The sequence below is a fragment of the Pelodiscus sinensis genome, chromosome 3 (assembly GCF_049634645.1).
Source record: "Pelodiscus sinensis isolate JC-2024 chromosome 3, ASM4963464v1, whole genome shotgun sequence".
In the NCBI taxonomy this organism is placed as follows: Eukaryota; Metazoa; Chordata; order Testudines; family Trionychidae; genus Pelodiscus; species Pelodiscus sinensis.
In genome coordinates, this window is record NC_134713.1 from 131269346 (window position 1) to 131296012 (window position 26667).

The 26667-nt window shown below is 41.5% G+C and overlaps 1 long non-coding RNA gene across 3 annotated transcripts in view; it reads right to left on the reverse strand.

Moving 5' to 3' along the window:
• LOC142827650 (uncharacterized) overlaps positions 1-26667 on the reverse strand; it is a 159638-nt gene that overhangs the window by 70872 nt on the left and 62099 nt on the right. Inside the window, exon 4 of one of the 3 annotated variants that reach the window (XR_012902353.1) lies at positions 18203-18342. The exons of 1 other annotated variant lie outside the window; for it this stretch is intronic. This is a non-coding gene — a long non-coding RNA (uncharacterized LOC142827650). Of the gene's footprint in view, positions 1-18202; positions 18343-26296; positions 26594-26667 lie in introns of those variants that run through there. One more of the 3 variants, XR_012902356.1, reaches the window with a different exon arrangement.

Sequence of the window (26667 nt, forward strand, 5' to 3'; positions counted from 1 at the left end):
AAGTGTTACTATGTTTTCACTACCTCTTTGAATGCATACGATGGACCATGCTTATGTAAGAAACAGCTATTCAATATTTTCTGTTCCGTGGCTGGCCCCAGGGCTTATTAATAGCATGCTTGTCAAACCTCTGAAGACAGCACTCTTAATTTCTTCATGCTCTGTTCTATGATGCTGATTACTACAGCTCACATACAAATGATTTTGCTTTCACAAAACCCCTCTGAGATGTGGGGACATTATCTCCACTTCACAGATGAGGAACTGAGGCATTAAAGTCAACCCCATTCAGTAACTGTGGGTGTACAATTTGAGATGCCTGGTACCTTCTCTTTACCAGTACTTAGCATTTTATAGCACTTTACATGTTCAGAGAGGAGCTCTCGTGTGTGATCAGCACTTCTGCAAATCAGACTGCAGGGTTTAAAGAAATACTCCCAGAAATTGAGGAGCACACAGTGGTCACCTGTGAAAATGCTGATTTCCATGACTTGCCCAGCCTCACATTGTATCCCTGCCACAGAGTTCCTAACAGAATCAAATTCTTCAGGGTAGTACTCAACTGCCTTAAGCTTCAGAATAGTGATAGAAATGTAGCCGTGTTAGTCTGGGGTAGCTGAAGCAAAATGCATGACAATGTAGCACTCTAAAGACTGGTACCTTCCCTTGCAACAAACCCCGTTGCCAGCTTTGTCCACATATTCATTCTGCTGATACCATTATTGGACCTAACCAAGTGAGTTATAAGATGAAGAACACATATTCCTGCGCATCCAGAAATATAATTTATGCGATCATGTGCCGAAAGTGTCCGTCTGCTATGTACATTGGACAAACATCTCAGACACTTCGCCAAAGGATTAATGCCCACAAAACAGATATCAGACAAGATCACAAAGAAAAAACAGTCTCTTGCCATTTTAACCAGAAAGGACACTCTCTCAATGACTTAACCACCTGCATTCTGCTACAAAGACCTTTTACGTCTGCACTTGAAAGGGAATCCTCTGAACTGTCATTCATGTTAAAATTTGACACTCTCCGGGAAGGAATGAACAAACACTCAAACTATCTTACCCATTACCAAGATAGCTTCCCCAATTATCACCTCTAATACCATTAACTCACAGACATCCCACTCTCCCCACCTCTAATATCAATTCACAGACACTTACCTTCCTTCCTTCCCCCCCACTGCATCCCCCTCCTGTTCTGAAATGTGATTTGTCCTTTTCATATGTGTTCATTTTTTTTTAATTGTATCCTTTGGTATATATGGTTGTGACTATTTTCTTCCACTATTTGATCTGAGGAAGTGTATCTGGCCCACGAAAGCTCATCATCTAATAAACCATCTTGTTAGTCTTTAAAGTGCTACATTATCCTGCTTTAAGCTTCAGGATATCCTTCCGTCAGTCCTCTGCCTCGCCATTCACTGAGCACATTCCACCTTTGCAACACACAAAGGAGGAGGTTTTACAGACAACAGTCTCCTTCATAAGACAGCCCTGATTCATTTCCCAGATTGGGTGCATCCTGGGCAGCGAAGGAGGAAGAGGTGGGCTTATGGAAAAAGATATGTGAACATGAAATTAAAGACTGTGTCACAAGTGCACTCATGCACAAACAAGGAGGAGGCAAATTAAGGTTGCATAGACAGCTAACTTTTGAGTGCTTGACTGTGCAACATTAAACTTCTTATGTAATTATTTTTGTTTTGTGACCGACCCAAACCAGTTGACTGCAGTACCTGTAGGCTAGTCCTACTGGAATCCAGGAGGTGGGTGGGCGTAAACCTATGGGAAGGATCCACTGAGCCCTGGAAACCAAATAATTATTTGCCACAGTATGTGGTTTCCTGAAATTCTGGCACTTCAAAAACAACTAGATAAATTCATGGAGGTGAGGTCCATCAATGGCTATTAGCCAGGATGGGTAGGAATATGGGATATAATAGTGTAATGGATTAACCGATAAGCTAAAGCTTACAGGTTAATGCTAGAGACTGTACACATTTATCTCCCCCGCCCCACACACACACACACACACACACACACACACACACACACACACACACACACACAGGTAAATTTTTTAGCAGGTTAGCAGCAGCCTGGCTTAGTTCTGGCTCGCACTGGGTCTGGGAGTTCCGACCCGCCCCTAGACAGGGGCTGCTGCCACCCCAAGCTGCTGCCACTATCAGAGGCAGCAGCACAGGGCGTCAGGCAGCTGGTCTGTGTCGGGAGCTGTTTTTTCAACTGGCTCCCCTCACAGACCAGTGCCTGCCTGGCACTCCTAGGCACAGGCAGAGGCAGCAATGCAGAGTGGCAGAGGGCTTCTCAGGAATGAGGCCAGAGCACACTGGCTGCCGGCCCCGCCCCCAGGGTCTGTAGAATAGTTCAGTGTTTCTCAACCAGTGGTACGAGTACCCTTACGGGTACTCGAGACATCTGGGGGGGGGGGGGTACATCAACACAACTGAAATTTGGAGAAAACTGAATGTTTGTTTTAAGTTTTACAGTGCTTTATTATTTTTGTACTTTTTACACCCGAAAATTTCATCGCCCGCCTGGCTACGATTAAGTTGTTTAAACAAATGTGTTGCAATGGTAGAAAAAAAATTGTATGTCTGAAAACTGTAGGTACTTATAATTTTTTTAAGAGGTACTTCATAAAAAAAGGTTGAGAAACACTGGAATAGTTAACTAACCGATAAGAATTAATGAGGTTTCTTGACTATTCAATTAACCAATATTTAACATCCCTAGTAGGAATGGTGTCCATAGCCATTGTCAGAGGCTGGGAATGGATGACAGGAGAGGGATCACGGGATGATTACCTGTCTGTTCACTCCCTCTGGGGCATCTGGCATTGGCCACTGTTGGAAAGACAGGATACAGGGCTGGATGGACCTTTGATCTGACCCAGTATGGCCATTCTTATGTTCCTAATTCTTGAGTGCTTAAGACTACAGTCCTGAAGATTTTTTAGCATAGGTGTTTTAAAATGGGACAAAATCTCTCAGACACATCATTTCACTACCAAGAGTCATCAGATCTGCAGCACAGCGCTCTACTAATGGTGTCACAGGTTCTGACTCCACGGATGCTCTGAGGCTGGAGCATCCATGGGGAAAAATTAATGGGCACTGAGCACTGACTAGCTGCTTCCTTATTAGCTTCCCCAGTGCCTCCTGCCTGCTGGTGGGCCTCACAGATTGGTGCCTCAGTAGTTTTATTGCTGATGGCATCTATATATTCAAGCTATACATTAAACTAAGGGACTGCTATTAAATAATAATAAAGTGTTTTGAGTTTACTGCAGAAAGCATTTGACCACTCTCCCTGCTATACTGTTATTCTTTTTTCAGCCCACATAAGTCAGTAGTAAAAGCACATTCTGCTTGCAAAAACATAGATAATAAAAACCATGCTGTTAGCTTTTTATTCCAATAGAATTTGTGTTTCCCCCATGGAAACACAAATTCTCACAATTTCTGCACAATCGGTGTTTTGGGTGATGAGATTAGATAGATTAGATAGATTCAGAGTTCAGGGTAGCCAAAGCAAAATAAACTTGCCTGGTTCTGAAGTACATTTTCATTTGATGCCTAGCTGTGAAGGACATGTCAGGCTTTTATAAGCCAACAGGCAATGTAAAGTACCAACTAGGCTTGTCTGTGTGGATCTCAGATTTTTCTAATGTTACAACATCTCAATATCAGAACAGGCAATCTGCATTTCAGCTTTTGCTAAACTGGCATCGATTCCTATCATCTTCCCATAGAGTTCCAGCACTCTCTCAGTTGTGACAAGTTCACAAGCGAGAACAGCATCTGCACTTTGGCAAGCACTAATGTTTCCTCAGAAAACCTTTTAAATCTCTCTTTTTAGTGTATAAATAACTAGGGTAGGGGGGGAGTTGCTGGCAACACTTTTGCTTACAGTTCTGTGGTTCAGCTGAAAGATGTTCTCTCTCTCTCTCCACACCTCAAATACAACACAAAATTGCTCCGTTTTAAACTCTTCCATGACCACTCCTCTCCTACAATGAAACTGCCAACGCTTTTGGCCTGTTGCAAGACATCAGCCCACACTCTGTTTAATAATTTTTCATTTCTGATTTGCTGCTGAGGAGAGCACGGCCTCTTTGACTTGCAGTGCCTTTGGAGCAACGTGACTGACAGCAGATGATCAAAAACTACAAGGCATATAATAAAATCTACTTTTTGACACTTGCTGAAATAAACCATTTTCTTCAACAAGGCGTTGATTACTTCCTGCCCGGCTGAGCGACTTTACACACTGGTTGACGGTTTTCAAGGTGAATTTGCATGCACTGGCATTTTTTCATGTGCTTGCCCTATGTGGGTCACTCAAATTAGTCTATTCAATAGGTTTGATTCCTAGTGAATGCTGTATAGTCTGTGGTGCAAGGCAGCGGGCACAGCGAAATAGCAATACAATGATTCCATAATGTTGAAAAATCACAACACAGTTCAGTTTATTTTACAAGCATCTGCAAAAACAAGCTTAGGTTTGTGAGCCATATAAATAGCTGTGGGGGTGATTTCTATTTTTTTGCTGTATCCCATTAGGGTTGCCTGACATAAAAAAAACTCACCCAATCATAAACTGGAGCCACTATAGGAACAGTGCATTTTCCAAATGTTTCTGTGCCTTCTTTGAGATGATTGTCAATTCCCTCTGCACATCATGAGCCACAGCAATCTTTAAACAAGAGAAATCTCTTGTGTATATTTAAATTAATGTCTACATAGCACACACAGATTAAGAGTTGTTCTTCTTTTAGAGTGTCCTTCATCAGCAATCAGTCAATAAGATCCAACAGTCTACATTTTCTTGGTGATCTGTTTCTTTGCCAGGTCAGCTGAAACGTGCAGCAACTCATTTTGAATTCCATGGCTTGTTAAGTTAAATGTACCATGGAGTTTTCACTTAAATTGCTCATCATATTTCACAAAAAGCAAGCACAACTCTGGAAAATTACCTCTGTTTTCCATTGTTTGTATTTCCTCTCTTTTCCTTGGAATGAAAATTAAAGCGGCAAAACAGTAATTTTCCTTGTTTTCTTTTTTCTCTATTTTTCTGAACAGCGGTCTTGTGACAATTTGAAAGCAAAAACAAAACAAAACAAAAAAAAACCTGAGTGTAATTTACTAGTCACCTGGTAATCACTCCCCTTTACCATACATTCTAAGAGTAGGTCTATAAAGCAGGGCTAAAGTCAAATTAAGCTATGCAACTTCAGCTTCATCAATTGTATTGCTGAAATCAAAATAGCTTAATTCAGCTTTTGGAGCTATCTATACAGCAGAAAGTTGAAGGAAGAACACTGTTCCTTGGACTTCCCTTACTCCTCATGAAATGAGGGTTATCACGAGTTGGAGTAAGAAGTCAAGCTGAAGGACATTGTTTCAAAATAAAGGCTTGTAGTGTAGATGCACTATGTTATTTCAGAATGTCAGTTATTCCAAAATAATGCTGCTGTATAGACATACCCTAAAGTGAATATTACAGTTGGCATATCTTTTTCTGATCCCACACCCCCATTTCCATGGAAGTACTATCCTTCCATTCTGAAGCACGATACAAATTCCTACAAGGATAGCAAAATACAGCAACAGCAAGTACTATAGTTGGTGAAAGGATACCAATTAAACAATTAATCGAAGAAAGTGCAATTTCACTTGCCAAAACAACTTCTGAGATTAGTCATCTTAACCTACACACTGTCCCACTAAATTGGGCCCCTTGTTGCAATCTTTATACATATGACTAGTATAAGCAACACTGTAGTACTCACTCTTAAATCAACATCACCACCAAATCAGACGTGAAAGGCATGTTCCATGTCTCCATTTTCCACATGGAACATGTTCACACTGAAAAGCACAAGGTCAGGACAGCTCTTGTCAAAGAATTCACTAATTACAAGCTCACTGGTGTCTCAGAAATCTGTCCACCACCAAATGATCAAGGTCTTGGCTCCAACATCGTTGTGGACACTTACCCGTCACTGCGACCTACGTGCCAACAGAAGACACAATATTTACAGAAAATAATTCACTTTCCTAGCAGTTTAGTTCCCTTTGGTTCTGGTTCCTTGGGATTCAGCCGGCAGTGACTAACCAGTTTCAGGAATAAAGCTGTTTGAATAATTCAATGTAAATATTGGCCAATGTTTTTCAATATGGATGCCTAACACACAAGCACATGAATGCATATTTACATGGTGGGGCTCCAGATTCACAGTGAGCCTCTGCACACTTATTTTGTAATAACAGAGTGCGCATCTACACAGCAAGCCTGTTATTTCAAAATAATTTTGAAATAATGAGCTTCTTACTCCACCTTCTTTAATCCTCATTTCATGATCAGTAAGGGAAGTTGAAGTAAGAGTGTTCTTCCTTCGACTTCCTGCTATATAGACAGCGCCTAAAGCCAAGTTATGGTACTTCAACTTCAGCTACACAATTAATGTAGCTGAAGTTGTATATCTTAACTCTACTTTAGCCCACAGGGTAGATGTACCCATAGTGTCCTAACCTGAGGAAACCCCTTTTATATATTTTGATCAATAGTCATGAATTTTTATACTTTTCCAATGGAAAAAAATGTTCAATGATTTAAACAGCTATACAGCAAAACAAGGAATTCTTATTATTTGTGTTGTTCAGAAGCTGGAATAGACAAACAGAAACTGAGATGCTGAGGTTTCTGGGGAAAAGGAAGGGTTAGAGGGCATGCTTTGCAACATACCCTAGCAGATGCTAGTGACTATGCATCCTAGCTGCTATACAGCCTTAAGAAAGCCAACTGGCTTTGCTGTCTGAAGATTAACATAACTACATTTATATCCAGTATGGATGTATGTTCTGAGGTTTGAGATGTGGTGAGACCATCCAAAGAGCCTCTTATGAAAATCTGAATAAAAAGGTGGGTGAACACTAAATACATTTCCTCTTTACTTCTAGTATTTGCTTTTTATTTGAATTAATATTGTGACATGTTTTTGTTGAGTAAGTGTTCTGGCTGGGAATGAACAAAGTAAAGTTCAGCTCCTGCTGAGATATCTGCAGTTTCCACCCACAAAAAGATTATTTTATTTCCCCCTCTTATAAAAAGCATGATTCAAGATCATTTTGTATTTTAGGCACTCTATCCATTCAAAGGTCATTAATTCTAAAAAGAATCTATTTGCTACTGTTCTCATTCTCTTCTAAATTAAATACAATCCTTTGTTAAAATCCTTGAATTGCCCTAGGGTTATTGTGAGGCTCCAACAAGTCCCTGAAATGGAAATTTCTTTTTCTCTTGATGAAAAGGTACCTGAAAAAATGCCCTATTTAGAAAGTGACCTCTTAGATGCTCCAGGTGCTTTCCAGAAGCTTTGTGTGTTCCCACATGAGGCAGAGGAGCAGGGAAGAGCTAAAAACATTTGTTTTGCAAAAGCTGGTACATATCAGGAATTCCAGCCTTCCCCGTGATTTGGATTTGAGACCTGCTTCCCAACAAATTAAAAAAAAAAAACCCTCACCTTTGACATCTTGGACCTAGAGTTACATATTGTTATTCAAGAAAATTGATTTCGGTCTCCAGGAAAAATCTCAGTTTCTTTCTCTTCCACACAACAGTGGTAGAAATCCGGGAAAGAAGGCAATTTCTACAAGAACTCACCTTCTGCTGCAAAGCAAGAGGTTGTGAGAGAGCGCGGCTCACCTCCCCCTCCCCCCACACACACACTAGACACTTCTCTCACTGAAATCCAGCAGTTGTTGACCAGCTCTCTGCTAGATGATGGCATAAAGAGTACACTTATTAAGCTGGCAGATGATGCTAAGCTGGGAGAGGTTGCAAGTGCTTTGGAGTATAGGATCCTAATTCAAAATAATCTGGACAAACTAGAGAAATGGTATGAGGTAAATAGGATGAAGTTTAATAAGGACAAATGCAAAGTACTCCACTTAGGAAGGAAGAATCCGTTTTACACATACAGAATGGAAAGTGACTGTCTAGAAAGGAGTACTGCAGGAAGGGATCTAGGGATCATAGTGGACCACAAGCTAAATATGAGTCCACAGCGTGACACTGTTGCAAAACAAGCAAATGTGATTCTGGGATGCATTAACAGGAGTGTTGTGAGCAAGATACAAAAAGTCATTCTTCCACTCTACTCTGCACTGATTAGGCCTCAATTGGAGTACTATGTCCAGTTTTGGGCACCACATTTCAGGAAAGATGTGGAGAAATTGGAGAAGGTCCAGAGAAGAGCAAAAAAATGATTAAAGGTCTAGAAAACGTAACCTATGAGGGAAGTTTGAAAGAACTGGGCTTGTTTAATTTAAAGAAGGGAAGACCAAGAGGGTACATGATAGCAGTTTTTAAGTATCTAAAAGGGCATTACAAGGAGGAGGGAGAAAAATTGTTCTCCTAGCCCTCTGATGATAGGACAAAAAGAAGTGGGCTTAAATTGTGGCAAGGGAGGTTTTGATTGGACATTAGAAAAAACTTCCTAACTGTCAGGGTGGTTAAACACTGGAATAAATTGCCTAGGGAGGTTGTGGAATCTCAATCTCGAGATATTTAAGAGCAGGTTGGATAAACATCTATCATGTATGACCTAGATGGGGCTTAATCTTGCCATGAGGATAGGGGCCTGGACTTGATATTTTGAGTGTCCCTTCCAATTCTTGTATGATTCTGCAGTCTGTATTATCACTGGGACAGGGGGAGTTCCTTTGGCTATTTTTCCTTTTCTCTGGAGCTGTCTGTCCACTTCGTTTCAAGTTCTTTTCTCAGTAACTACTAGCTAATGTTTTTTCCTTTTTCTACTCCCTTGAGCAAATCCAAACAGGGAGAAGGTCATGGAGACAGGATAGCAGACTTGGACAGAAAATGAGGTGTCAGATTCCCACCCACCCTGAGGAACCTACAGCTGATTGCCAGCACGTTCAGAGAGAGATTAGTAGCAGCTGCAGAGAAGGAAGAAAAGAGCTAGAGGCTGCAATCAAAAACTAACCTATCACTGGTCAGAAAGGGAATTGAGGGCAGGACACATCATGCCAGCATATCACTTTGGGGATCCTCAGAGCTGGCTGAGGGGGAAAGGAGGGACAAAAGTATCAGGGCCTGGAGCTCGGGGGGAGGCAAAGAGCAAAACATCTGTAATGTCTGTGTAAATGAAGTGAAATGGGGATGGGGCAGAGAACATGATGCACTAAGGCCCCCAAAGTTTCCCTCAATGGGACATCTGGTGTGCTCAGGTCTGAGAATTACTCCAGGACACTCCTGTTGACTTCCCTTACTCTTTTAATATTGGATAGAGTACAGGGGATCTACTGGAGAACAATCTGCAATCAATTTGGTGGGCCTTCACTAGACCCACTAAATCAGCTGCCACTGGATCGACCTCCACTCTGTCGATCCCGGTTATAGCACAGATGTAGCTTTTCTGGTGACAGCCAATACAAGTAAATATAGCAATGGGAAACTCATTTGGAACATACAGCTGCTAACTGGCTGCCAAGGAGTCTCTGTTTTTAATGAGTCCCTATTTGGATGTGTTTGAAATATATCATGATAGTTTTTTTCCAAGATAATTACAACAGATATTAAGACTAATAACTTCCAGGGTAGGGCGCCATATGCTTATTGATCATTAATATATGAACCAAAAGTGGAAATGCATAAATCTGTAATAAAAAAACCTCATTCTCTTGTCTGTCTATTAATGTATCCGGTTTATATAAGATGTTCGAGACAGGCAGGATGCTCTCTGAAACCAAGTATTGTTAGAGGGATGTTAAAAATGTCCTCCGAAAGAGAGCTGCTTAAAAAACTGTTTATCTAGGTCATTTTCTTGGTGTGTTAAAGCACCAGATTTTTAACACTTTACCCTTGAAAGAATGGAAGCATTTATGATAAATTTAAGGAGTATATGGGGGGAAGGCTATAGTTAAGTAAGAGGAACATTCGGCAATAGATGGAGAGTGTTATGAAGGTCATGGGAGATACCTGTAATATTTTGTGAATACTACATGCCCATCTTCTGGTCTGATTCTTATGGGGTTGTCCCCGGTACTCCAAAGGATTGAATCAGGCATAGGTTAAGGGTATTTGTGAATGGGAAACAGGGCAAGTATTTCCAGTAGCTTCCATTTACTGATAAAAGACAATGCTTACAAATAATTTCTTGCAAGTCCCACCGTCCTCTCCTCCCTCCCCACACACACCCCCCTTAACCCCTGGGTGTGCTGCATAATCCAGTTTTACAAGGTCTAGGACAATGGGCAGACAAAGGCCTTTGCAGTGGTATCATGTTCTGAGGTGCAGTCCAGACTGGAGACATGTTGCTTCATCACACATCCTGTAACTCTGGGTGCCTTGAAAGGTCTGTTGTAACTCACAACCTGAAAACCAACAGCCAGCAGACAAGCACGCAGTTTCCTGAGGCTGTGTAGTCCTGGTTCAGCACTCTGACCCAAGCAGCCTGCCTACAATTCTGGTCCTCACCAGCCTTAGTTACTACTAGACAAGTGACCCTTACACACACAGTCCCACATTTTCCTGACCTGTCGTGAAACATTCAGAGGAGTGGTAAGGTTCAATCACTCCTTTACAGAGACAAAGCACAGCAGCTTGTTGCTTTAACTGGGGTGAACAACCACTTCAATTCCAACATGGCACTGGGTAATTTAGTTGAAAAGTAAAACAAGCTGAACAAAAAAGATGTAGGCTATGAACAAAAGTACAAGGTATAAAGACCAAATGGTTTCAAAGCAAACAAATGTAAAATATGCTTTCTAGTGGTTTAGACTTAACTCTACAAGCTACAGCTTCAGTTCAAGGTTGATTTTTTTTAACCATTCTTTTCCTTTCCTTGGCCCTGGTTCTCTCAGTCAGGACGTTCCACAGACGTATAACATGCTGGTAGCTAATATCCTCTAAAGTGAAAGATCTTTGCACCTTAACCAGGTTTTAACTTATATTCTATTCCCAGAGACTTCAACCCTCTTGGTTGAAGGACCCTGTTTTTTCAGCTTGCAAGAGCTCTGGCCCTTGCATCTGTTCGGTGACATAAAGGCCACCTCTTGCCAAATTTTGAGTCTCTTCTCCAAACATCCAGGAAAAGAAAAGATCACCGGAATTTAAAATGGGACAAGCAACATCTAATTGTCAGTAATGACTGAGCAATTTTGGCTAAAGTTTTCCAAATAAATAAATAAAAAAGAAAAAGAATTTCGTCATAAGGTAGATACCTGACATGGAAAATTTCCACCCAAACTGTTAACATTTGGCAAAGTTAAATGCAACTGAAAATAGGGTCTTATAATGGGAAGCATCAGCAAACATTATTAATAGATGGTACTATTGGTCCCTCCTATTAACCAGTTCAGTGTAGTGGTCTCTCTGGCTCTAGGGGCAGCTGGCCAGAAACAGAGGGTGATGAAGTCTTGGTAGCAGAAGTTTTCTAGCTCAAAAAGCAGTGGCTCAAGGGCTTACATACTACCAAGGGGCGTGGTTTTAGATAGTTACAAATCAGTTGGCAGCTACCACTATGCTAATTTATTAATCCAACTTTGATAGGAGACTGGATCATTTTCGGATATTAGCATTTCTGTAATTAGTTTTAAGTAAACCAAGGAGGGATTGTAACTCATTCAAATGGCACTGACTCAGTCTTTGTCATTATGCCTTTCATTAAACAGAAGCTAGAAGCTATCATTTAGTCTTTATGTATCTATTTCACTGAGGGAAATATATTTTCAAGAAATCTAATTAAGTCTTTAAATCAAGATGGGATGCCGTTTGAAAATATATTTTCTAGACCTTGAACTCAATTACTGGATGATGGGCATGACCTGTGTTATGCAGGAAATCAGACTAGATGACTCAAATAGCCCCTTCTGGCCCTGCAAACAAAATCTCAGAATCTATCATGAATTTCCCCTTACTTAAAGATCATTAGGCAGTCTCCATGATTAGTAAAGATGAGTTTCCCCATGAGGATCTTAAAAAGAAGAAAATAAGTGGAATTCAAATTATTTTGCTGCAGATGTAAATTTATTTCACCAACAAAGATGGGAGGAAATCAACAATTTCCCATTGCTGTCACACACCAGCACATGTTTGAGCAGAATACTCAAGCTAGTTGTATTCCAAAAGCATTAGAAGCATGTACATATATCAGCATGTGAGTCCCCAGAGTGTCAGAGTGTCAGATAGAAATAGTAACTGTAAGGTTCAACAGCAAGCTTCGTCCTCCACATCAAATAGCCTAAAAGCAAGGTGCACCTGCTATCTTGAATCACGAACACATTGGTTAAAACAGGAGGCCAGGCCTCAGAACAGAGTGGATTTGGTATGCATTTCCCTGTTAGGCCACGCTCTCCCACCGCTAGGGAGGATTAATGTGATAGTTGTGCAGCAGGGTTGTCCTTCATAGAGAATCAAGTTTTTTTTGGTGCTCTTTTTAACCTTGAGCGTGTTATATGCGCAGGGCTCCTCACCTGTGCTGTACAGGGTCAAGCCCAAGATAAAGGGAGGTGATCTCTCAAATCCCCATCTTTTGCCCCATCAATTTACCTTGCAGTTTGGTGGCAAGACATCTCGTGTTCATACATACAATACAAACTTGTACAATATCTGTTCAAACCCTTTAGTTCCCTCTGAATGCAATACATTATATATGTACATTATTACTGAGTGGAACAGATCCAAAGTTTATAGTACTTGGGTAAAGTATGGGATCCTAGGGCACATTATGAGGCTTTACAAAAAAAACCAAACTCATCTAAAAGGTTATCCAATTCTCGGAAAGAGGATCAGCTCCCTGGAGATTAAACTTCTGCATTTTCCCCCCTCAGCACTTCAATTTTGTTCAAACAAATAAAATGTGCTCTGAATTACCACTGCAACTGAGAAACAAAACTATTGAAAAGGCTAAGACAAACCAAAATAAAACTTGAAAGGAAAAAAAAAAGCAAACCCAAGAAAATTCTCTGAAAAAAAGAGATTTGTACTGGAGAACAAACTATCAGTAATGAATAATAATGACAAAGTTACAAATTAATAAATAACATCCCCTATTCTTTCAGTGTAGTTTATGCACAAGATTTCAATGCACTGTAATGCAGGGATATGTTGCATTCTACATACAAAGCAAAGAGGTTGAATTGCACCACCCAATGCTGGGACCCGTATGGGCATCATTAAACTATTATAGCCAGTACTTAGTGAAAACCACATTCCTAAACTCCCTCTTCTGGCCTTCAAACAACCACTCCCCTTCCCCCAACTCATCATTAGAAGCAAGGTTCCCCACAGCCCAGGATACACCAACTCAAAGCAGCACCAGAGCAACAGATACCAAACCTGTATACATGTTTTCACTGTTATTATGATCAATACCCCATACAACTCACTTTAAGATCCATGGACCCCATACATGCCTATGACAGCATGAGATGTACCACATCCAAGGCACTAAATGCTCCCAAAACAATTATGAAGGTAAACCCAGACCAATTACTTTGTTCTCAAATGAACTCACACAGGATAAAGACAAAAACCAATGCACCGTCTCACGTGTATGCAAACATTTTTCACAAATCACTCATTCCACATCTGACCTTTCTGTCCTCATCCTCAAAGCAAACCTGTAAAGCATTTTCAAAAGACAAGTCTGGGAACTTCAGTTCATAATGTGCTAGACATAAAAAAATAATTGACTCAGAGATATTGGCTTTATGTTTATCTATGGCCACTAACTCTTTTTTTATCCTATGACTGCAGATGGGTTAACTGCCCACTTCACCTTGAATGGTTGCATGAAGTATCTTTTAACTACTTTTGCTAAATAATTTGTTCCATCTTGTACTTAGCAGTGACACACTGAGACTTCTCCCAGACCTGAAGAAGAGCTCTGTGGGTGTGTCTAGACTACAGAGTTTTGTCGACAAAAGTGGACTTTTGTCGACAAAACTATACCTGCATCTACACTACTGCTGAGTTCTGTCGACGTTATGTACAGAACTCAGCAGTTTTGTCGATGCTGGTAAACCTCATTTTACGAGGCATAACGCCTTCTGTCGACAGAGTTCTGTCGACAGAAGGTGTTATTGCATGTAAACTGTCCTTGCGTCTACACTGCCATGTCGACAAAGCAGCTTGCTTTGTCGACAGAACTGAATGTAGTGTAGACGCTCTTTGTCGACAGAAGCTTTGTCGACAGTATCTGTCAACAAAACTTCTGTCGACAAAACTCTGTAGTCTAGACGTACCCTGTGTAAGCTCAAAAGCTTGTCTCCCTCACTGACACAAGTGAGTCCAATTAAATATGTTACTCCACCCACACTGTCTTTCTCAGCCTTCTAGATAACTTTGAAAATCTCAAGCATGGATTCTCTGTGGAGGTCTGTCCATTTTGCTTTTCTCCCTTCCGCAGCATTCCACTTTTCTTTTCCTCTTCTCTACAGCCCTTGCTGATTTTTTTCATCCACAGTGTTCATCTATTTTGCTGCTCTTTCAATGTATTGATGAGCCAGGCAGAAGGAGGTTAGTTGGAAGCAGCATCACCTGCAATGAATGAAGCTGCACTGTGCCCTAACCAACAAAAGGCACTGAGTTCAGCTAAGCCACTTTCAGGTGGGATAAAAGGACCAATCAATCAGACAGGAAAGGAAGGGTCAAGGACCAGCAAACGGGTCATTAAAAAATAGGATATGTCTACACAACAAAGTTATTTCGAAGTAACTTTACCAGCATCTACACAGCCAAATTGCTATTTCAAAATTAAATTGAAATAGCGGAGGGCTTATTGCGAAATTGTTAAACCTCATTCCACGAGGAATATCACCAATTTCAAAATTGCTATTTCGAAATAAGCGCTGTGTAGACGCTTATTTCAAAAGAAGGGGCCTCCAGCCCCTCCCAGGGTGCTCTGGTGGCAACTCTGGGCACAACCAAGAAAACTCTTCTCCCTCCCCTCCTCTTCCTCCCAGAGACATTAAAGGGGTAAACTCTGGCCACAATGTCTGTGCCAACTCCAAGCCTGCCAGCCCAGAGCTAGCAGTTGCTGCACCTGACCCAGTGGCCCCAGCATGAGCCAGGCAGCCAGTGCCAGCCAGCCCTCCACCGCTCCCCAGGACCAGTCTGCCAGCTCCCAGGAGCCTACCAGGTGGGTGCCTGCCTGGTCCAGTGCAGAGATCATGGACCTAATTCAGGTTCGGGGGGATGCCTCCAACATCCATGATCTCTTTACTAAATGGAGAAATGCAACTATCTACAGGCGGATGGCTGCCAGTCTGGCCACCAAAGGCTACATGCGAACCGAGGAGCAGGTTCACATGAAAATAAAGGCGCTCCGGCAAGAGTATGCCAGGGCCACAGGTGGCAGCTCCCAACCAGGGGCAGACCTGACCCCTTCCCCCATTTTGATGCCGTTAATGGCATCCTGGGGGGCAGAATGGTCCATGCCTCTCAGGTGATCAACCCTGGGGCAGAGTTTGCTGCCTCATGCTGTTCCAGCCCCTGTTGCCTCCCCAGCTACTGCTCCTACTCCTACTCCTTCTCCCCCTCCTGATTCTTCCTCCCCACCCTCCCCACACCCCCAGGGACTCTGCGGCCCCTGCATCCACTGTGCTGGGAGATAGTTGGGCCGGCGAGATCCCCAACCCTGAGTCCTGAGCTTCTCCTCCCCCTTCTTTCCCTTGCCTCCCCCTGCCAGCTCCCTCCTCCTGGGTTTCCCCCTCCCCTCTCCTACCCTTCCTCTCCCACCTTCTTTTCCCAGTCTCACCTCAGTTTCATTCCCCCCCCCCCAGTTTTGTTCAATAAAGAGGCTTTGTTGTAATGAACACATGTGTCTTTTATTGTACAGCAGGAAGGGGAGTTAGGAAGGGGTAAGTGGAAGGATGTGAGGGAAGAATGTGGCACAAGCCCCCAGTGGGGCACACCAGGGAGACTGTTACTGCCTGCAGAACGTGCTGCCAGACTCACAGCAACATGTCTAGGAGAAGCACCAGAGTGCCCGGGGTGGTTCTGGTTCCATGCTGCATAGTGCTGTGGTGTCCTGAGTGAGGGCAACCAGAGCATGCAGAGAAAAAAAATTCATTGCTGTCCCTCAGCGAGGTAGGCAAGCAAGCAGGGAAACCTTAGAACCGGCTGTCCGGGAGGAGGGCGGGCTCGGTCCATTTAAGCACAGGTCTCAGATACCTTGTGTGGCTGCTGCCTGAGGTTAACTCCTGACCTGATGCCCTGCCAGAACCGGTTCTGGCCGGCCTTAAAATGCAATTCAGCATCTTATCAGTGTGGACATGCTATTTCAAAATAGAAAAACACTATTTCAAAATGCATTTTGTGTCTAGATGTGTTATTTCAAAATAAGCTATTTCGAAATAACTATTTCAAACTAAGATATTTTGAAATAACGCTGTCATGTAGACATACCCATACTGCTACCAACCCACCTGAGGTGCATTAGAAATCTGGAAGGGCTACATGCAGCCCACACAGTCTGCACTTTGGCCAGTGGTCACTGAAATGAACTTGCCATATGGCCAAAGAGGGCTGTTTACTTGGACTGCCTTTATTTTCTTTTTGACAGATTATGCAACAATTTATGCACTTTGAAAGAAGATGCAGCACCACGCTACCATGTCATAGAGTTTGCTTAAAACAATTCTGTATTCTAATCTGTTGGTTGATGAGCTTTATCTCCTTGATGAACAGTTTTGCTAAAAATAGTGTGGAGGGTGGTAGGAAATGAGTCAGTGAAAACAAATGGAACTTCACAACATCTGTTCCACTCTGATCAGACAGATGAGATTAAGGATTGTTGGGTATATAGCATATATACTGTAGGCAAAGCTCGAACAAGAAATAAAAACAGCTCTCTAGATGACAAAAAAATTAATACAGAACAGGCATTAAAAATGAAGTGAGCTTCTTTAGAAAACTGATAGACTATATCTTAACTCACATACATACATTCATCAAGTAAAAGGAGTTTGGTTGCAGATATAGCTCTAATATACAGCAGGTATATCCTTTTGTGCTACTCTTGCTTTGAATTTTATAGTCTCACTACCCAGTGTGTTCTAATAAAATTTAATTATAGCTACAAAAGAACAAATTGTTGCAATTTTAAAGATTTTAGAGAAATTCTAAGGAATTGCCTACCTAATGCTGATCTTTTAAAATTATACAACAAGTGCACTATGGCACAATTTTCTTTAGTATGACATTATAACTAATACCAGCACTATTAGACATTATGGTGCACATCTTGAAAACAAGGAATCCAGGAATGGACCTGAGCAGAAGACTTCCATCTTATAAAACCCATGAATTCTCCTCCCATTTTGGTGCTCTGTGTGATTCCTTGTTCCATGTTCCTAGCATTACCAGCGCTGACTATTCCAAAAACATGAATCAGTTCCCCCAAAAAATTGGCCCCTGAATTAATGAACTTCGTAAAATTATAAATTCTATTTTAAACTATTTTTTCACTGCTCATGATGTACATTGCAACTAGCTAAGAACTACCATACTGTCAAACACACACACTGAACCTAGCTCACTTTGCTGCTCCAAAATTGCTATCCAGATTTGCCAACCTTAAACATGCAACTGAGAGTCAAGATTCATAAGATTTTTTTTATAAATAACATTGGGTATGTCTACACTACCCTCCTAGTTCGAACTAGGAGGGTAATGTAGGCATACCGCACTTGCAAATGAAGCCCGGGATTTGAATTTCCCGGGCTTCATTTGCATAAGCGGGGAGCCGCCATTTTTAAAACCCCGCTGGTTCGAACCCCGTGCAGCGCGGCAAATATAATATCATTGTTCCTATCCTGATCTCTGAATACTGAAAGCCACCTGTATGTAGGAGTCCTTAACCATTCAACACCACTTTTCTTTTTATTAATAAATAATCTTTTTTTTTTTTTAAACTAAAGATTGGGTGATAGCATTATGTGTGTGTAAAATCTACAATGCATATTAACCTGAGGGTACATTTCTGATGCTTTCAGATTGGTAGAACTTTACATATGGTGAATAGGGTTTTTAGTAACCTATCACTATATTAGACCTGTTTGCCTAGAAGGGAGCCAAGGGCTGGAATACCTAAAGGGCACTCTCAGGTAAAACTTTAAACGTATTTAATGAAATCCAGATTGAGTAGGCTTTGAAATAGTCTGATTTAAAAAAGAAAAAAAAACACGGTTCTACAAAGCTTTCATACTTTTCCTGAAGTGGATGGGTCAAGATATTTCACTGAAATCCATGTTTAAGTTTAGCTGTTTTTATTTTCTACCTGGAAAAAAAAACAAACAGAAAATGAAATTGTAACCTCTTTGACTGTTTCTAGCAACCACACTTGAGACTCACTTAGAATTATTATATCTATGCGATGCCCAAGTTGTGTTTAAACCTGATTTTGCTGAGCCACTGTGACATACTAGGCCAAATCTAGATTAATGGGATTTTTTATCCCTGCCCTGAAGCCTGTGGTGCCTTACAATGCCTTGCTGGAGTAACTCCCACCTGTACCACTCACAAGCAGCCTTCCAGCATGCAAGCTCTGTCTACATGTAACCGCATCTGTCTTGGTTAATAATCCCTGGTGACCTCTATACACCCTGAGTCCTGAATCTTCCTCTCGCAATGTATTTCTTATACTGCCCAGCCCTTTTCTGAATAGTACAAACATATTAAGTCTATTATTCCTCTAAGGGAATAGTATGCCAGTTTATTAACTTAAATCGTTACCAGGACACCTCAAATTAAACACACTGGATTAGATAATACAGTAAAACAAGTGTATTAACTAGAAAGAGAGATTTTAAGTGAGTACAGGTAATGAGGCATAAAAGCCAGAAATGGTTACAGGAAAAACACAGATAAATGCTTATTGTTATCTTCTAAAATTATTTGATGCTACAAAGCAAATATTCTCACAGCATGCTACTGCAGTTTACTGAGCAAGATTTCAGATCAGAACCTGCCTCGGGATCCAATGGCTGTTCCTTTTGTCATCTCAGCTACAGAGAATGAGGCAGACAGGAAGGAATGTGCATCCATTTTATAGGAGATAGTATAGGGAAGGATATTCCCTGCTGAGTTTATTTCCCCACATGTCTGAATTTCCTTTATTTTCCCTCCGTGCTTGATGGCAATGTACATCTAAGGTTAGCATACATTCCTTGTTTTGTTTAGGACAGAGGTGACTTCAGCATGGGCAGAGATAGGGGGTTTAAATTATGTGTTAATGCCATCACACAGGGGATTTAAATTCACATAAAATGTAGCTACACATTTTATCAGGACCATATGGACTAGCATATAGTTTACAAACAGTAACTTACAAGGCACACATTATACAAAGGTTATCACAATAACATGGAAGATGTGAACACAGGGGTGTATTAAGAACATAAGAATGGCGATACTGGGTCAGACCAAAGGTCCATTTAGCCCAGTATCCTGTCTGCTGACAGTGGCCAATGCCAGATGCCCCAGAGGGAGAGAACAACAGGTACTCCTCCCTCTCCTGTCATCCATTTCCAGACAAACAGAGGCTAGGAACACCATTCCTACTCATCCTGGCTGATAACAGTTGATAGACCTAACCTCCATGAATCTATCTAGCTCTTTTTTGAGCCCTGTTCAAATCCTAGCCATCACCACATCCTCTGGCAAGGAGTTCCACAGGTTGACTGTGTGCTGAGTGAAAAAAAAAAACTTCCTTTTGTTTGTTTTAAACCTGCTGCCTATTAATTTCATTTGGTCATCCCTAGTTCTTATATTGTGGAAATAAGTAAATAACTTTTCCTTATTCGCTTTTTCCACACACCAGTCATGATTTTATATCTCCCCCCTTAGTCTCCTTTTCTAAACTGAAAAGTCCCAGTCTTTTTAATCTCTCTTCATATGGGACCCGTTCCAAACCGCTAATCATAATTTTTTCCCTTTTCTGAACCTTTTCCAATGCCAATATATCTTTTTTGAGATGAGGCGTCCTACATCTGTACGCAGTATTTAAGGTGTGGGCATACCAGGGTTTTATATAGAGGCAATAAGATATACTCTGTCTTATTCCAACACATCACATCTTTTAGTGGACCGACTTCTGGTGACGCAAGAGACATGCCTTTGAGCACCACTGAGCTCTTTTTCAGGTATGTCTATCATTTTTTAAGAGGGAAAATTCCTCTTCTGTGGATGAGATTGTGATATGGAGCTGATAACGGTTACAAAAATGCAACTCTCTTTCCATCAATAGAAGGAAAAGTAATGAGAGAACTAACAAAAAACTCTGCTTGTGAAGTACAACTTACTGATAAACAGTCATAAACACCTCATGTGGAATTTCCCTTCATACACCTCAAAGCACTCACAACAATAGGGAAGACTCTACAATTGAAGAAACTAAGGCTCAGCGGATGACCAGACATGGCAAAGCTTACTGATGCAATCAGAAATAATAATATAATAATATATACCATTTCATAGAACTGGAAAGGATCTTGACAAGTCATTGAGTCTAGTCCCCTGCCTTCACAGCAGGACCAAGTACTATCCCTAAATGGCCCCCTCAAGGGCTGAACTCACAATTCTGGGTTTAGCAGGCCAATTCCCAAACCACTGAGCTATCTCTTCCCACCCCAAACCCACCTGCACAAGACACCAGTCTCCTCCCTCTGTACCATTTATACTTTGCTAAAGAAGTTCTTGCTCCAGAAAGTTGTGCAAAATACACTGAGTGCCTTCCACAAAGAAATCCTCTTGATACTCGTTCACTCGAGTTGCAGTTCATCTGACTGATCTGAAACAATCAATCAAATCCACTTTTAGCATCTACAAATCATCTGTTTTTGATGAGTACTTCACACATCCAGATTGAATTAGCATTGTCAGTGTTTGTATATGGACCTTTATGACAGGTAAAACTTTTACTGTAAGCACCGTTTGTTATTCAGATGGATAGTTACTCTCTCCTCGCTCAAAGGCTACGTCTAGACTACAAGGTTTTTTTTTTCCCGAAAAAGGTGGCCTTTCGAAAAAACTTCACCTGCGTCTAGACTGCTGCCGCGTTCCTTTGAAATTAAATTGAAAGAACGCAGTGAGTTTTTTGACAGCGGTAAGCCTCATTTTATGAGGAAGAATCCCTTTTTTCGAAATAGCTCTTTCAAAAAAAAGTGTTCTTGACCGCAAACAGGGCTTTTTTGAAAGAAAGCATCCAGACTGTCTGGGTGCCCTTTCGAAAAAGTGGATCACTTTTTTGAAAAAAGTTGTGGCTGTCTAGACAATCTCTTTTGAAAGAAGTATGTAGTCTGGATGTACCCAAAAATAATGATGTTCCAGTTTAATAAAAATCTTACAGGGAGGAGATGTTTCCTTTTGGTACTCAGATATTACAAAAAGTCATTTTACAAAGAATTACATAAACTCTTGATGTAAATGAAAAATGTAATCAGTATTGAAGCCTGCAGAGCTTTTTTAAATTTAATTGTATGATCCAGTCTAAATCAATAGCTTCCAGAACTGACATTTCTAGGCTATTAAATTACAGCTAATTAAAACTCTGATAAGCTAACAGACAGTCTCAGATGACTCCACATATAGGACTATATCAGGGGTCTCCAACCTTTTTAAACAAGAGATCACTTTCTGAATTTAAGTGCAATCCAAGATCTACCTCAAACCCAAAAGTCCTTGCCCCACCTCCATTGGCCCCGCCTCCTTTGTGCCCCTTCTCTGAGGCCCCACCCCTGCTCACTCCATTCTCCCCCCATCCCCTGTCCTCCCTCCCTTTCACCAGGCAGGGGCAGAGAGTTAGGGTGCAAGCTCGGGCCTTGGATTAAGAGATTCGGCGTGTGAGAGGGGCTCTGAACTGAGCTTGGGGCAGGCAGTTAGGGTGCCAGAGGGGGTTCTAGGTGCAGGATGTGGGAGGTGTTTGGATGCAGGGGTGCTCAGCGGTATGGCAGGGGCTTGGGTTGCAGGAGGAGGTACATGACTGGGATACAGTTTTGGGATGTGGGCTCCGACTGGGCACTGCTTACCTCAGGTGGCTCCTGGGTAGTGGTGCAGTGGGGCTAAGGCAGGCTCACCCTTGTCCCAGCCCTGCACCACTCTCTAAAACAGCCAGCAAACTCCCTCCCAAGTCCTGTTGTGCCCCCCTCTCTACTCTGTGGAGATAGGATACAGGGTGAGAGAGGAAGAATCTTGACATCAGCACCCCTCCTCTGTCTCTCCTGCCCTGAACAGAAAGCAGGAGGTTCCTGAGGGGACAGCTCCAAAGCAAAGGGCAGGAAATGCTCAGCAGTCTGTGCGTGGGGGGGAGGAGGGCCAGCTAAAGTGGTGGACTTGGTGACCTCTTGGCCAAACCAGTCCAGATCCCTGGTCAGAGACTCCAAGATCTACCAGTAGATCCCAATCTACTGGTTGGTGACCACTGGACTACATACTTGATCTGTACAATAAAACTTCCATTTTAATCTGGCATGAACTAGAAGGCACCATACATTATATGTAGCTCTGCGCATCTGATACCCAAGAGCTTACCATTTTAACTCTCTAGATAACTGACTTTGATCACAGAGAGATTAATACATTTTTATTTAGCAAATGAGAGGACCAATCATAGAATGCTTTCCACAGGCTACCACGTTTCTAACCATCTCTGGAGAGGTGTGAATATGTTTAAGCAGCTCCAAATCTCTTGAGGAAAAGGCATTGCTGGAATGCTAAAGGGTTGGGAAGTAATAGTCATTTTATTCCTCTTGCTTTATTCTGGGATTACTTAAAGCAGCAGTTCCCATGCTGTTATTGTAGATTACTTGTTATCGGTGGGAACTTGCCAGGCCTGTAAAGAGTTGACTGGTCACATCATAGACTGTCTTCCTTCACTGAAAATTGAAAAGGGACCTAAATATGCACTAAATACTGTAACTGGGTGAAAAATGAAAGGCTTTTCACACACACAAAAATGTTCCATATTTCAAAAAACAACCTTTAGCCAATTTAAAAAAAAACCAGAGAAGTTGAGGTTTCAGTTTCAGGGACTTTTCCCCGATAACACCTCCCCCCTCCCCATCCCTTCCATTTTACAAATGAAGAGCCATTCTTTTTAGGAGACTAATCTGAGGAATTGTCCCAGATTGAGGTGTCATTAGAGATTATCTTAGAACAAACTGATGAGCTTCACAGCAACAAGTTACTGGGACCAGATGGCATTTGCCCAAGAGTTCAGAAAGAACTCAAATAGGAAATTGCATAACTATTAACTTTGTAACCTAGCCTTTAAATCGGCTTCTGTATCTAATGACTGGAAGATAGCTAGCATGACACCAATATTTTAAAAGGGCTCTAGAGGTGATCCTGGCAATTATAGACTGGTAAGTCTAACAACAGTACTGGGCAATTAGTTGAAACTATAGTAAAGAATACATTGTCAGGCACACAGATGAACGTAATTTGTTGAGGGAAAGTCAATGTGGTTTCTGTAAAGGGAAATCATGCCTTACTAGCCTATTAGGCTTCATCTTCACTGCAAGTTCTTCCAGCAGAAAAACCCATTGCACAAAAAGAAATAGCAGAAAATATGCTAATGAGATAGTGAGTTATGCTAATGAGTCTCTCATTAGCATATTTTCTGCTGAAAGCACTCGTAGGTCTTTGAAGGGGTCAACAAACATGTGGACAAGCAGGATCCAGCAGATATGGTGTACTTAGATTTCCAGAAAGCCTTTAAGAAGGTCCCTCACCAAAGGCTCTTAAGTAAAGTTAGTTGTCATGAGATAAGGAAAGTCCTCTCATGGACTGATAACTGGTTAAGACAGGAAACAAAGGGTAGTTATACATGGTAAGTTTTCAGAATGGAGACGGTAATTAGTGGTATCCTGCAGTGGTCTGTACTGGGACCAATCCTATCAAATCTATTTATAAATGATCTGGAGAAAGGGGTAAGTAGTGAGGTGGCAACATTTGCAGATGATACTAAACTGCTCAAGACAGTTAAGACCAAAGCAGACTGTGAAGAGCTTCAAAAAGATCTTACTAAACTAAGTGATTGGGCAACAAAACGGTAAATGAAATGTAATGTGGATAAATGTAAAGTAATGCACATTGGAAAAAAAATAATCCCAACTATACATACAATATGATGGGAACCAAATTAACTACAACTACTCAAGAGAGAGATCTTGGAGTCATTGTGGATAGTTCTCTGAAAACATCCACTGCACACTGAGTGGAAGTCAAAAAAGCAAACAATGTTAGGAATCATTTAAAAAGGGATAGAGAATAAGACAGAAAACCATGGTACTGCATACAGATGAGGTCACCATCTCAAAAAAGCTGAATACTCAGACTGTGCTTCTAAATATCTATGCAAGGATTTTGAGAGAAGTGATTGCATAATCTTCAGCAAGAAACTAATGAAATATTTAAAGTAAATTTTAAACGAAGGTCCTGTAGAGGCAGTAATGCACAACTGTTTGTCAGTAAATTCAGGGTTGGCACTACCTGTTAAATGGTTTCATTACCACTTAATGGCTCTTTCGCAGGTTCAATGTTATACTAATAGGTCTGACAAGCCGGAAGGCTTTTTCACATTTACATTAACAGATCCACTTCAGGGGAACCGTCATTAATTTGCAAGCAGCAAGAGCTTGCTGTGGGAACCTTCAGGAATGGTCAGAATAGGGATAGCAAGAGAGGACAGGTTGAGCACTAAGACCGAGGGAAGGCATTGCCTCTTCTTGCCTCTTACACCCACCACCCAGAGGAGACTGTTTCAGCCTTACAGCAGCCCATCACTGTATTTCAGCATGGCTAATCATTCTTCTCTTTTCTCTGAAAAGATGTGACTAGAATGGTAATGCTGGAGCTCGCTTCTCCTATGCATTTCCCCAATGTCTGTCACATCAGCTGCTTTCTACCTTCCTGCACAGAAGTAATGGCTTTCAACAGCACAGAAAGTTGATTTTCAACCTTCTTGTACTGTTGCTATTGTATAATTGGAACAGTGGGCATCAGAACATTCACTTGCTCTCCTCCCTGGCAGCAAGAATTCAGGACTCCCCCTTCACACCTAGCCCCTCAAAGACATTGGGACACAGTAATAGGCCAAAATACTGCAGTGTTGCTGTTGCTAGTGTAACTCACATACCTGATTGAGTATGGCTCACTGTCTCATAGTGGCACTTAGACCATGTACACTAAGCGAGAGATAAGAATGAGTAAGCTCCACAATGAATGTTGTAAGCCAGGTGGCTTTATAGCTCATGCTCCGGAGGTCTCAGGTTCAAATCTGCCTGTAAGTAATTACACTAGCAGGGGTTGGCTTTTTATAGCTTTGAAGCCACTCTCTCTGTCTACATTGCAACTGGGAGCTTTGATTCTCAGCAGTGGTAGGCTGTTGCAAACTAGTTCTAGCTGAGATAGCACATTAAAAATAGCAACACAGACATTGCCGTGCAGGTGCTTGTTTGCACTAGTCACCCAAACTTACTCTCCTCCCCCAGGGGGTTAAACAGGCTTGGACTCTGGCAGTTAGCTCAAGATGAGCTAGTGTAAGTCTATCTACCTGCACTAGGAATCACACTTCCCAGCAGCAAAGTAGGCAGATGCTGGAAGGCTTTTTTTTTTCCTGCTCCCTGATGAATAGGTAGACGATATCTACCCTATGCAACAGTAATGGTGTTTTGATCCCTTAAAATCCTGATCTAAACTAAAGGCCAAACACTTCTACTGAAGCAGTATTGAACCCTATTTGTAGAATCAATGAGCAAAATTCTGTTTTTAATTCTTGTCAGTCTAGAATAGCTCCCACTAAGTCAGCGGGATTATTTCAGATCTCAAGAGGGGTTCCTAAAACCAAATTTTGGTCCCGTGCCTTTTCAATAATAGTAGCTTTCTCTGTGTTTTTTTCATGTTTGATTAGCTGTTAGGTTGTATTTGGTTACCTGACCCCTGTCAGTCACTGGAAAGAAGTAAAGCTGCAGGAGTGTGTTACCTTTAGATATTCAGTTAATTTGCTACTGCGTGTGGGATTTATTTACAATCTAGTGGGAAAATGCAAAGTTGTTTCTAAAGTAGAATAGCAAGTAGCAGGAAACCAATATATATTCATCCTAGCAGCTGCTGTTTGCTCATACTTCTGCTCTTATTCACAGTTCTCTAGCTAGGACTGAATCTGATATCCTAGGTCATGGATTTGTCTTTCAGCATGCTCACTTCCCCAGAATACCTTGTTTAGCCCATCTAGACCTCATTGTGTCCCACTCCCAGCAGCTGCAAATGATTGACAGCGTGTATCAAAATCTTGGACCAAAAAGACTAAGTCAAATAGGAAGCCAGAGCTCTGGCAAGAATTCAGACAATTTCTATTGTAATTCAGCCCTGCACAATAAAGGGGGATTGCTCGATTTCACTGCTCTTCTGTTGTTCCAGCGAACATGACAGACAAACCGTTTCCTCACTTGGAGAGAGTCAGAGTTTCTCTTCAGAGTTTCTCTTCAGAGTGACGTCCAGGTAATTGGAAACTGGGGATATCTGCCAGTCTTCATATAAAGGGAGATAGTTTGACATCAGCATCATTTCTAGTCACGTAAGTAACCCATTTTCCACTCCTCCC